Genomic DNA, 13,724 nt, shown 5'->3' on the forward strand with positions numbered 1-13,724 from the left:
GTGTGGAGGTGCCTGTCCTGTAATCACCCCCCACCCCACCCCGCCTCTCCCCATGGAACAGATAAAAATTTACAGCTAATGGTGAATATTAAACTGCTGCTGCGCCTAAGGCAAATACGATAAACACATCAATGGGGGGAAAAAACTCTAAGTAAGCAAATAGTATTTTTGGTGCTGTTGTGATTAACTTACGAATAATGTGTCAGGTATTGGTGTCCACAAACGGGCAAAGCTACAAAAAGCAGAAATAGTTGGAGCTTTCGAAGACTTGTAAGGATGATCAAAGGTTTAGGAAAATGAGCCTTGATAGCGATCCACTTCTGCCTCTCATTCTACATGGCTAATATAAGAAAAGATTTGATTGAGTCAGTCTTGAAAATTGCCCTAAAATTGCCTCAGTGGGAAATGATATCGTAAAGGGCAGTTAACATTCAGCTCTGCAGACTGCTAAATGAGAGGTAGGTTAGATACAGGTTAGAAAGAAGGGATGCTTTTAACAGTGAAGGAAGAAAAAGTACACATATGGAAAAATCTAACTGGTGGTTTATGTAATCTTTTAATGATATTGTAAAACTTTTTAACAGCTTTTCCGTTGCGGGTTTGCTGTCAGAAAATATTCATCGTATCTCCGAGGTCTTTGCTCAGTAGGTTGGATGATGATGGATAAATCCTTGAGTTTCTCACAAACATTGTAATTTTACAGAGCAATTTTTTCAAAAGGTGACTTGTGTTTTCTGCTTAATTATTTCCTCTTTAAAAAAAGAAAAATATTTTGATGTAGATGATGAGATCTCAACTTCATTAAAGATTGGAGGAACGTCCAGCTCTCTTTTTAGCCTGCCAGTGGAGAATAGGAAGGGAGACTTCCAGGCTGCTGAATCTGGCCTTTAAGATGACATCCTTCAGCATCAGTCACCCAGAGGCTAAAAGCTGAATACACGTGTGTGTTCCTAAATGATTTTGGTACCGGTAGATAAACAGGAAAATCGCATCTTACATTGATTCTGTGATCTTTCTTGTTCAGTTGGAAGAATTGTTGTCGAATGACATGTGCTACTCGGCTTCCTGGAGACTGCGGTCTGTGGTTCCTCGTGTGCTGCGAGCCTGTTACTCCTCGCTGGAATGAGAGATTGGTTCATGAACTGAGTATCTGAATTCATTTCAAGGGAATACTGTTAGGTTGGAGTCAGTCAGTTCCCGCTACAGGAGAACAGGCTTAAATTTCTTGTGGTCTGCTGCTAACCTCAGCTCTGGCAAGAGATCCGTGCTGCAGACGGGGTGAGAGTCTGAGCCTGAGTAGTTGTCCATGGAGTCATATTCTCATTTTACCTTGAGGCAGGAACATGTAGCTCACAAAATAGCCCTGTTTTCGAAGATTAGATGTTACTCTTGGAAAGAAAATGTTAATTTGCGGCTCTGTTTCCAAGAAAACATTTGAGGAAACTCTGCAGTAAAAAATATGTAGTTTCATAAAAACAAATGTAGTGTTAGAGATATCCGGTACTCAAGGCATCCATAAATCCTAGAAAAAAACTATTTGTGATGGGATCCACAAAGCCTATTTGAGGAGTATACTGCCCAAACCATCTCAATGGATGTAGCAGTAACAGTAGTAGTCTTTCTTTAAAACACAGTTGTGTTACAGTGAATCCATATAGATAACTGGCTTACTTGACAAGTTTTCTTTGGCTGAGGGACTTTCGTATTTTATAACACCTCTAGTGTCATTACAGCTTCTTTCCTGTTCTGTAATTGTCATCTGTGTGTGGTATTATAGAAACCTTGGTGGGAAAGGACCTTTTGAAGCCATCTGCTCCGTTCTCCCAGTATCTGTCTGGGACAAAACCAGTTTTTCTTGAGAACTGGTTAACCTTTACAAGGTAGGTAAAAGTTGGTACAGAATACGGTCCAAAAATTATTTTTCTTTCTGCCTATTCAGACTGGTAGTTTGCTTCCTACCTAGTAGCATAGTAAGACAGGTAGACATATAAATACAGAATATAACTAGTGCCTTGAAAGTGTCTGTAGGATAAGAAGCGCATGAAATCTGATGAATTTGTAATTTCACTTTGAAGAGCTACCTCCGAGCAGATAAGAAACGTAAGGTTGGTTCAGGTTGTACGGCTGTAAATGTGGTTTGTGTGACAGCATTCACAGGCACTCAGGAACCGAGCTGTAGGAGAAAAGTCAGTCCGGACCTCCATCGCGTGAGGGAATCCTTACCGACAAACGCTCCCATGTCTCCTTATAGTCACAAATCAGGTTGGGAGCCTAACTTTTGTTTTTTCTCTTCATATCTCAGCAGTGAGTGACTTTCTCCTGTATAGAGATCCGAACGCTAAAAGCACGCTTCAAAAAGGGAAAGGTTTTGCACAGCGAAGAAAGCCAGTTTGTAAACGTGATCTGAAATAAGTAGCTACGTGAATGTGTCATCTCAGTTCACTTCTCAGGGAAGGAAGTTTTTAAAATGTTGCCAGAAGCCACTAGTGTTTTTTCAGTGTTAGATATTAAATGAAAACCATATTTGGAGAATAAAGCCAAGAAGTTTCAAGCCCAAAAAGATTGTAGTGTGCTGTGGAGACACAGTAAACTCAAGGGTAAGAAAGATTATCAAAGTTCGTGGTGTAACTCTGCAGCTAATAAAAATACGTGAAGGTAATGAACATTCAGTTACTGTTGTGGTGTCTGAATACACAAACACGCACACAAAAAATGGAATTATAACTTCTATCTGGGGCATTGTGACACTGCTTCGTGTGTGCTATTATGAGTTGATGTTTCTGTAGTGGCTGGTGTTTGCCAGAATTAAGATGCATTAGCCTATAGAGGACCTTGTGCTTAATGGAAATCATTGAAAAATATGGTACAAGTAACTTGCTAAGTGCATTTATACAATTTTGAGTAGACTGCTATGACCTTGAGGCTTCAGTTCCTGTTGTCCTACTTGTTTTTAAATCTAGTGTGCGTCAATTAATTGTAGAAAACAGTCTCTCTTGTGCTAAATTGTATTAGAAGAACATGGACTTGCAGGAAGCTGTTCAGTAGACTTGTCCCAGAGGTGTAGCATCTCTTCAGTTAATGCACTTACGGAACTGATTTGTACTGGAAAGTGGAAGTAAGAAATCGTTACGGTGTTTGACTTCAAATACAGTAACGGTGCCGATCTTGTAGATAGCCCGTTTGGTTAGATCCCCGTGCAGTGACGGGATCTGCGTCAATGCCGGTGCCTGTGCAGGAGAGATCACAGCGGGAAACAGCAGCTCAGGTGTTAAGGACGAACACCAGAATACGATCAAGACTTGAAGTTAAAAATACGTGCGTGTCTTAGCTGCAGAGCTTTCCCTGGAGGTGTTTGAAGTTGCATGGCTAGGTTCCTGGAATGTAAATTAATGTTTTCTGCCTGTCTGTGTGTATATAATAATGTATTTGCCTGGTGGTTACATTTACCGTTATTTTCTTGAAATCTGTTGTGTAGGCACACTTCACCAAATCGTCTGCTGGAAGAGTAATAAATGCTGTGATCAAACATTCCCAATACATCAAAAATTAGAAGAGAATTTGAATGCAGCTTGTAATTTCTTACAGTAACTTACATTTTTCAGTGTTCTTTAATTTTAATTATAAATTGAGTTTAGAGATTAGTTTCTATCACTGTCGAAAAATTCAAATCAAACACGCAATTTCAGTTGTTTTGCTCAGGTGGCTGCAGTTGTTCGTACTGTATATCCTAGTGACAAGCAGGAATTTTCTTGCAACTTTATAAAAAAAGTACACGGAAACTGTTAAACTTATACACACAGACAAAAAGATGCAACCTGTCTCTTCATTTAACTTTGTGAATTAATTGCCACTCCAACTTTTTTTTCTGCTGGAAGGAAGTTCCGTTGCACAGGCGCTGCTGCTCTGGAGCCTGCGCAGGAGCCGGCGTGGGAGGCGACTTGAGCTTTTTCCTTCCTGCAGTTTGTGCATCCTCTTCTTGCCTGGGTTTCTCCTACCTCAGGGCATTTCTTACTACGTGAGATGGGTTTGTTCATAAGCAGACAGCGTGATGAGCATCTTTTAAATGTACCTTAGGATCTTCTTAAACGTTATATGTTCTACCAGAATAAAGCATGCAGTATGTGATAGGACAAGGGGGAATGACTCTAAACTACAAGAGAGCAGATTTAGATTAGATATTAGGAAGAAATTCTTCACCATGAGGGTGGTGAGACACTGGCACAGGTTGCCCAGAGAAGCTGTGGCTGCCCCTCCCCAGCAGTGTCCAAGGCCACGTTGGATGGAGCTCTGAGCAGCCTGCTCATGGCAGGGGGTTTGGAACTAGATGATCTTTAAGGTCCCTTCCAACCCTTACCATTCTATGATTCTATATTTTCTCTGTTTTTTGCGGTGTCCTATTGCTATTTTCATTTTGTGTTTTGTGTTTTGACTTTGTGTCTTGCCATTTCATCATCTCCTCAGAGTACTGCAGTTCATTTTTGAAATTTTTAGTAGGGTGCCTTTGAATTTCAGGTGTAATTGTCTTTAGTATTCAAGTTTTATCGTGTTTTGCAGCCACAAACATGAAAGCAAGCATGATGTTAAGAATCTGTTGGTGAGAGTGGGGCTAATTAAATTTATTAAGTCCTGTTATTTCTTCTGATAGGTAGCAAAGCAGTGACCATTTGCCCTGATAATCTCTGAATCTCTTCCAGTTGCTACACCTGTGGTTAAAGTTCACTTTCCACGTGGAATTTGTACCAAATATGACAATTTTATTACTCAACGTTGTCGTTTCCTTTTAACGAAATAACTGTGCAGACCGTTTTCTTAGGTTCAATTCAGTTTCTTACTTGTTTGTTTTACTAGTTCCCCTTTCTCGTCCCCCCATACTTATATTTATTTCGGCTTTAGTTAACCCCTTGCTACGTGTCCCCAGTCCTTGTCCTTACAGATGCTGAGTGATTCTTGCTTTCTAGTTCTTTGTGGGTTCTGGTTTCTGTTCTGAGCTCTGATCGGCCGGCACCTCAAGTCACAGTTCGGTCATGTGTACCGAGATGAGAAGCAGATGTATGAAAAGCAGGCAGAAGGGAGGTCATGAGTTAGGGTTTACATAGTTACCTATTTAGGAAAACGTAATGTAGATGCATTTCTACCCATCGTTCTTTAGAGTATAGTTTTTAATAGGATCTCTTTAGACTCTGAGCCCGTGGTTCTTGTGAAGTTCGTTGCAGCTCAAGACAGTCTTGGCGCTAACTATAAAAATGTTCAGCAACCGTGTCTCGTGCCCCAGTGACAAAAATCAGTCTCCTTTTAGTAATTGTTTCTTGTGTTCCGTACTTACCTGTCTGTAAGCTTGGCTACCTTTTCTGTATAGGCTAAAGAACAAAGACGGCACACAAAAACGTCCTCTTCATATGCGGAGGCTAACCCTGACACTTGCAGCTCTGAAATTGTGCAGGTGATAATGGTGAAATCCGTGTGTAACACTTTAATTTGTGCGTGGTGACCTGTATTCTGCCATAGTAATTACACTCATTGCCTAGCAGTGGAATCTTTGTCCTTCAGTTAGGTGGGCAAAACGTAATCCTGTTAATGAACAGGATGAGACAAGGAAAACGCTTTTGATTTGCATGTGGCATGCCTGGCAGCTAGCAAATTGCTTCAGATAATGTGCTTTATTAAACAAGTACAGCCTTGCAGAAAAATGATTAGACCAATGCAGTTTTAGAGCTATTTTTCCTTCCGTTTCTAAATGTGTTTCTTTATTGTTACAGATATTTCAAGACTTCCCTTGCCAGCAGGTAAGTTCTCTTCTTTATGTCTTGATGTGACAGCAGGCAGCTTTTAAGGGTTTGCTGGTAATATAGTCGTGCTTTATATAATCAGAAGATCGGTTCTTATTGGCACTGTCATAGTACTTAGACATGTGGGGATCCGAGGTCAAAACAAAACCTGTTGAGGTACAGATTTTTTTACATTTAAATGGTGTATTTTGACAAGGGGAGGAGGTAACGGAGCTATAAATATATGCAGTTGTTAAATATGCGTGTGATATAGTTAATGCTTAAAACGACTCAGCGCAGCGTGTGATACAGCTGTCAGAAGAACGGATTAGCAGCAGCCACAAATAGTGTTGGCGGTGAATCAGAGGGACGACGTGCAAGCGAACGTGGATGGGTGATTTATGGGTGGGAGGAAGGTCCCCAGGTGCTGCCGGGGAGGGTGACAGACACCTTCATTTGCCTGCGTCACAGGTGACTTGTGCTGAAGCTGGAAATACCCTCTGCTCTGTTGGACCCTGTGTCTGTTGTTGTTGATGTTAAAAAACAAAAAAACCCCCACCTCCAAAACAACAACCAACTCCAGGAAAAATCCCAAGCCCACCAAAAAAACCTCACCCAGAAGACCTGATTTATAAAAATAGCATTTTTTGTTTATTGTTTGATGCATATGGTCTTTAACCAAGTATTAAGCTTTATAAATTCACTTGTGCTGTGGGCTCAAGTTGTGCTGTAGAGCTGAGGATGATCGTGTCTTCTGTTGCCCAGCACTTTGTCCATCTGTTCACCGTTTGTAACCTGAGTTCTAGAATTGCAACTGTACTGTGCCTTTACTCCTGGTTGAGGAAGTTTGGGTTTAGATGTTTGTTATCAGGCCTGCTGCCTTTTGTCCTTACTCCGCGTTGGTGACTTTGTTGATGTATCTGGTTTATTTCTTCTTCCTGAGATGTGTTTCATATCTGTCCACAAAATACCTTTTTCCAAGTGAGTGTCTGAAGTATAACGGTACTTAGTCAATAAGAACCTGCTCCGGAGGTAGTGGCTCTTCCCAGTTGAATCAAATGGCAATTTCAGTTAAAAGTTTGATAGCTGCTCTGTTGTAGTCTTTCCACAAGAATTTTAGGGCGGCCATTCTGGAAGAAAACATCATGTTTCTTGAAACAGTGAAGAGAACTTTAAATATGGAAAAAAGTTGGGTTTTTTCTGTTCTTTTTTCTTCTTCTTTTAAGGAAGGCTTCTTTAAAATGATTTTGAGTGCTGAGAGCAGTTGTGAGGAAGGCAAATACTTGAGGAGAATATTGGAAAAATAAATGCCTGGTGTTTAGGTCAGGCTGATGGGAAGATAAGGGTTGTTGCGTTTTTTTTCTGCAGCTTCTAAAGCAAGGACGTGTGATGAAACTTCTTCCAAGTTTCCATTTGGGACTTGAAGAGTTTGTCTGGTACTGTGAATCTGAGTCACAGTGGGATTATTCCTTTCAATTTGGGTATGGGCAGGTGGGGGTCCTAACTGCACTTTTTAGCTGTGTCATTGGGGTACTGATAGAGGGCAAAGTTTGCCCAGGGATTTGAAGTGGTGACCTTTTCTGTGGTAAGGCAAAAAGCCTTTATAGAGGGGAAAAAAGCTATATGCCATGGCTTTACCTGCTGGAGAGCAGCTCTGTGGAGAGGGACCTGGGTGTGCAGGTGGACGACAGGTTAACCATGAGCCAGCAGTGTGCCCTGACTGCCAGGAAGGCCAATGGGATCCTGGGGTGCATCAAGAAGAGTGTGGCCAGCAGGTGGAGGGAGGTTCTCCTCCCCCTCTACTCTGCCCTAGTGAGGCCCCATCTGGAGTACTGCGTCCAGTTCTGGGCTCCCCACTTCAAGAAAGATGAGGAGCTACTGGAGAGAGTTGAGTGGAGGGCTATGAGGATGATGAGGGGACTGGAACATCTCCCCTACGAGGAGAGGCTGAGGGAGCTGGGCTTGTTCAGCCTGAAGAAGAGAAGGCTGCGAGGGGGCCTTATAAATGCTTATAAATATCTGAAGGGTGAGTGTCAGGAGGATGGGGCCAAATTCTTTTCAGTTGTGCCCAGCAACAGGACAAGGGGCAATGGGCACAAACTGAGGCACAGGAAGTTCCAGCTGAACATGAGGAAGAACTTCTTCCCTCTGAGGGTGATGGAGCCCTGGCATGGGCTGCCCAGGGAGGTTGTGGATTCTCCTTCTCTGTTCAAGGCCCACCTGGACGCAGTCCTGTGCAGCCTGCTGTAGGTGACCCTGCTTCGGCAGGGGGGTTGGACTAGATGACCCACAGAGGTCCCTTCCAACCCCGACCATTCTGTGATTCTGTGATTCCCATGGCAGGGATTTGACAATATTCACTGAACAGCAAACTAAGGAAACCTGTTTTAAATCACACTTGAAAGATTGTCGAAAGAGAAGGGTGTGTCAAACAGAGACCCACAGAGGTCTGACGTGTCCTGTTGTGTTGCAATATTTTCATTAATGACCACATGATGGACTTCATGTGCCCGTGCAATCTACCAGTAACACCGATATAAAAACAGTTAGGACCGCCTTGGATGACGGGATTAAAATTCAAAAGAAAGTGACAAATTGGAGAAATAGCCAAGATAAAAGATAGAACACATCTGAATAAAGATGAAAATCTGCCTTCAGATGGGAAGTTTTAATCAGCAGAACTTGTATTTGCAATAAAGAACGATATTTTCTTATTTCGAGTTTTGAAGAATTTCTTTTTTCTGTGTGCCACTTTTAGCAATGAACAATAGATGTCACTAGAAGTGCTCTCACTTTTGGCACCTGGTTTTAGTACTCTGAATTTGCACCATAATACGGTGGGGGAGTTTGAAGGCTTCTTAGTAGGGAGGAGACTCCTTAAAATGATCTTTATTGCAGTGTCTTGTTTGAGGTTGTAGTACGTGTAAATTTGTGACGGTCAGTGGTGTACCGAGGTCATCCAGAACACTGCCTTTTCGCTTTGATTTCATCGCAGAATCTTCGTGTAAAGAATGATTGATTGTGTGCTGTTGAAATGATTAGTTGATTGGGTCGTTAGTTAAATCATTACTCAGGAGAGTTATCCTACATTAATCTGTATCACTGCTTTGAAGTCTGTGGGTGACTTGGTTTTTTACTACCCTGTAATGGAGGCCATGGATATGAGCATAGAGAATTTTTGGAATGCGAACTAGCAGGGGCTTGGAGGGCAACTTGCTAAAATATTATAATTGTGAAGCTGGGTAGAGAGCCCGGTACTCCTGCCTGTATGTGAAGTTATCCTGGAATATGAGTGGGTTCGCAGTACGCCGGGAGGAATGAAAGACGTGTTTCCTTTGGTCAACGCGGTTAAACTTTGTCTGTTGGCACTGCTGGGATGAAAATCAGAGGGCGACAAAATCCAGGAGGGGCTGAATTTAAAAGTAAATTATTTATTATATATAATAATATGTATTATATAGAAAAATTTAATTTAAAACTAATAATAATAAATAATATATAGAAATAATTTAAAACTAAATTTAAAAATTGTTAAAAAGTAGCATCTGTGTGATGTAGGTGACTTTCCTTTTTACATGGTCCTTTGTTCTTCATCCTGTAGTGTAAATAAGTATTCATTACCAGAATTAATAAATATTAAGGAAGCAAAAAGCTGTACCAAAGAACTGTACCAGACAGGTAGTGGAGAATAAAGGTAAAGAAAAGAAATGAGCATATACGGGGGTTTCAGTTAAAAAAGGAACAAAACTTTCTCCCCGAATGGAATCTTAGGTACGGACGTTTGTTGCTGATGACTCTGTCCTTCAGAGAACATCTGGTGAGTTGAGTAAAACCTTGCTGTCTCCTAGTACAAGGTATCGAAAAATTAATGGGAAATCAGTATCCTTTGTGTAGCTTAATTACAGATATGTGGTATATTTTAAGTCTGATGTTTTTGTGTGCTTTTTTTTTTATGTATACTGTATAATTTAGGTGAGCACTATCCACACACAGTCATTGTGATCTTGAAATGTTAAATGGTTTTGGAACTATTTTTAGTTCCCAGTACTCGTTTAGGACCAAGAAAAAAAAAAAGTTACAGAATTTCAGCTCAACGTAAAGAAGTTGTTCTTTCGGAGTTGAAAAAATGTCCCCATTCAGTCTTTTGTTAGTGTGTATCACCTTGCTTCTTCCATAAAGCCTGCTAGTGAGCCATGGAGTTAAAGCAGATTCACCTCCCGGCACCTTCCGCAGACGCAGACTGCCTCAGAGCAACCCGCTGCTGCTTTTCACTCTTACCCGCCGGATGCGAGGTGGGGTGTTGAACGCTGCGCGGTGTAATTACATCTTCCACATCCTAAATCTGCACCTGCCCGTGTGATGAACGTAAACACAGCAGCTTGAAATACAAGATAGCTTTTCAGGCTAGAATTAAAAGGAAAAACAAAAACAAAAAACACACACGAAAAACCCCAAATAAAACCCCAAACCAAACCCAAGCAGCATGGATATTTTCTATGATGTTGAAAGATGGAAAATTAAAAACCAGTGGAGGGATTGTGAGGTGAAGTTGCAGTAGCAAGAACTGACAGAATTGAGGATATGCAGAACTCTTAAAATAAATGGTCACATGTGTTATGGGGGTTAATAAATTATGCAGCTGAGAACAAACCCAGTAACAGGAGCAGAGAACTGTTGTTAATGTCCCTGCCTGAAAGGAGGGGGGAAGTAACCCACTGTGTAGTCAAAAGTAAAAAAGTACAAAGGAGTAGCTTTTTGATTTCATTTCAGTTTTGAATAAGAACTAAATACGAGTTGCACGAAGACCGTGAGCAGTTCCTCTCGTGGCAGAATGCCTGCCGTGGTGCTGAAGGGCTTACACAAGGAAACCTGCACTGTCTTTTTTCACTAAAAGCAGTATTTTCAGTAATCCCTTCGAAAATCAGGATTTTTTTTTTTTTTTCCTCTAGGAACCTTTCAAATTTTATGAAGAATTCTGATTTTATCTAATGGTAAACTTAATTTTTGTACATTTGTAATGGTTTTGGTTGTAATTTTTTTTATTTCCACTTCACTTATGAGGTACTCTTACATATGAAAGAGTATGGAACTGAAAACTTCTCAGTTTATGAAATGTTAGTGCTGTCAGGTTCGAATAGCTGTTTGCATGCCCCTTATGGCTCAAAAGATGAGAGAAGGCTTTTCTTCTGATACAGATACACCTTACAGTTTAAATTCTTTTCACTACGAGCAAGGTAAGGTGCGATTTCTAGATTTCCAAATACCGTATCACAAAACTTCTATTACTATTGGGCGAGATTATTGTTGAAAAAACTTAAATGTGACTTTGAGGAAGTTTCCCGTGCTGTTTGTGTGTTAGATGTTCCTATTTTAAAATTCTGTTGAGTAGTTTCAGTAATCTAATCATCTGTACCTGATAAAATGCATTTGCCCATTGTTACTTACCTCTCATACTTGGAAAAGCAATATATTTAACTTTGGTGAGCTACTGCACTTAGATATCTGGGTTTTGGGGTTTTTTGCAGTGAACATTTTGGGGAGGTGGGCAGATGACAACTAAGATCTGGATGTTAAATCTACCCATTTGCAAGCCTTTCTGGTGGAACTTTCTATGATTTTTTTGGCTGCGCTTTTGACATTGCCCTGTTCCCTGCACTCTCATCATGTTTTATAGCTCGTGTCCACACAGGTCAGCAGCAACAGCATGGCTTGGTATAAAAAAAGTAACATTTTTATCAGTGAGCATGACCTATGTAGTAGTGTGGAGATGGTGAGACAGATTAAACACCCCACTAAAATTTAGGTGACTTTAGAATTTCTTCTTTTTTCTTTAGAAATCAGCGTTCTTACTAATCTTTTAACTGTAGTGGCTGGCCTTCACCTGGACTTTAAGCTGCTGATCACAACCCTTTGAGCCTGACAGTCCAGACAATTTCCAGGTCATCTGCCTGTCCATTTATTTAGTCCATAATTCATCAGTTTATTGATATCTAATATTAGCGATATTATATATAAAATATATTTATTATATGTTAATAAAATAGTATTATTTATAAATCCTATTTATTAGGATATTGTCGTGGGAGACTGTGTTGAAAGCCTTGCTGAAGTAGAGAGAAACAACATCCCCTTGTCCACCAAGCTAGCACTTTCATCATAGAAGTCGATCAGGTAGCTCAGGCGTGATTTCCCCTTCATATATCCATGCTGACTACTTCTGATCACCTCCTTGTTCTCACATGTTTCGAGATGGCTTCCAGGGTTGTTTGCTCCATCACCTTGTCAGGAACGGAGATAAGGCTCGCCAACCTGTAGTTATCCAGAGTCTCCCTCCTTGCCCTTCTTGAAGACAAGCGTTCCATTTGCTTTCTTCCAGCTGTCAGGAAACCCCCCCATTTGCCATGACAGTCCGTAAAATGGTTTATAGTGAAGAAACTCACCTGGGCTGCAGACTGTTGTTTTTCTGGCAGTACGTGTAGGGATAGAGGAAAAAGGAGGAGACCGGGCAGAAGGAGAGAAGTTTCAACACAGAGTATTGAGAGTAGGAGTAAAAAAAAGAAAATTCAGGAGTGTTGGGAATGATGTGACACCCCTAATAACTGCTTTGCTCTGTTTTGATGCTCGAAGAAGGTGAAACGTATATATTTATGACATAATGGGGCATGATTGCGTGAGGAGGTAGGGAGTAGGAGTTGATGACGTGAGAGGTGCTTTGAGTCCTGTGCCTGATATTCCTATAATTGTTAACAAGCTGGGTTAATAGTGTGAGAGTTTAAAACAAAAGAATAAACATAAAAAATACAGCAGTTCAGCACATTGCTCTATCATTTCTTGTCTGTAGTTCTGGCTCCCAAGGTTTTGGGGGCTTGCACGCTGCTGTGAGGGTTGTTCTTGCTTTTCCGATGCAGCCACCTCCAAGGGGAAGAATTCCCGCAGTCACGGGTGCATCATGCACAGATTGTATGAGTTGAATAGAGAGTGTGTTAGAGCTTCTCTACTTTGTTCTAATTTGTTGCTATTTTAGGACAACTTGGAATTTTTTATCTGTGTACTTAGAAATTAATATTGAAACTGATGCCTGTGGAATATTAATTTTGCGGTTTGGAGGGATTAGGGTACTGTTCCTAGGGAAACTTGTTCGAGGGTTTGTTGTGTGTGTGTGGGGGGGGGGGTTGATGGTTTTTCTGTTTGTTTTCGTTTTTGGGGTTTTTTTTGCAAACATCAGAAAAAGGTGCAGGTGAGAACCAGGGTTGCTCTACTCTGGATAACTTGAAAAATCCTGATTCCAGCTTTGAATTAAGTCATCTGGACATTCTTTTCTTATGCTTAATTTTATTCCTGGTTTGGAAAGTTGGTTGTAGGAACAATAAGACTGTCTATATTCTCTCACTGAGGATGATGGCCAAGAAACTTGAGCTTCAGTGTCATACAAGCACCTGTTGATACTCCTTGGCCAGGTTTTCCAGGAGGGGATTTGTTACTCTTCCATTCGAGAGGTGGATAATTCATATCTTGCATGGTTAGGGGTGCAGGGAAAGGGGATCGTCCAACACTTTATTTTAAAAATACTAAGAGTTGGCATTGTTATTTGGGGGAAAAAAAAAAAAAGCAAGCCTTTGACAGAGCTTTTGTACAAAATATAAAACAAGAAAACCCTGAAAATTCTTCAGGTGTTTTTTTTGGGGGGGAGAAACCCCGTCTAGGGCAGAAGCTACTGAATTTTTGTCAGTAGTAATATCTGAGGAATTGCAGCAGGACTTAGAATTCTGTATTACATGCTGTCAAAAAATAAATAACTTGTGGTTGTATTTTGCTTAGAACAGCACGCTTATTTGCTGTGAGAAGATGTTTAGGGCTACGAAGATGATGAGGGGACTGGAGCATCTCTCCTGCGAGGACAGACTGAGGGAGCTGGGCTTGTTTAGCCTGAGGAAGAGAAGGCTGCGAGGGGACTTTATA

The 13,724-nt window shown here is 40.9% G+C and overlaps 1 protein-coding gene across 2 annotated transcripts in view; it reads left to right on the plus strand.

The window, feature by feature from the left end:
• Positions 1 to 13,724, plus strand: part of PTK2 (protein tyrosine kinase 2) — a 238,503-nt gene that overhangs the window by 41,887 nt on the left and 182,892 nt on the right. For both annotated transcript variants that reach the window (XM_075415500.1, XM_075415499.1), the window contains exon 3: positions 5,757 to 5,783. The gene's annotated coding sequence lies outside the window, so the exon portion shown is untranslated. The remainder of the gene's footprint in view (positions 1 to 5,756; positions 5,784 to 13,724) is intronic.

This window comes from Opisthocomus hoazin, chromosome 3 (genome assembly GCF_030867145.1).
Source record: "Opisthocomus hoazin isolate bOpiHoa1 chromosome 3, bOpiHoa1.hap1, whole genome shotgun sequence".
Lineage (NCBI taxonomy): Eukaryota > Metazoa > Chordata > Aves > Opisthocomiformes > Opisthocomidae > Opisthocomus > Opisthocomus hoazin.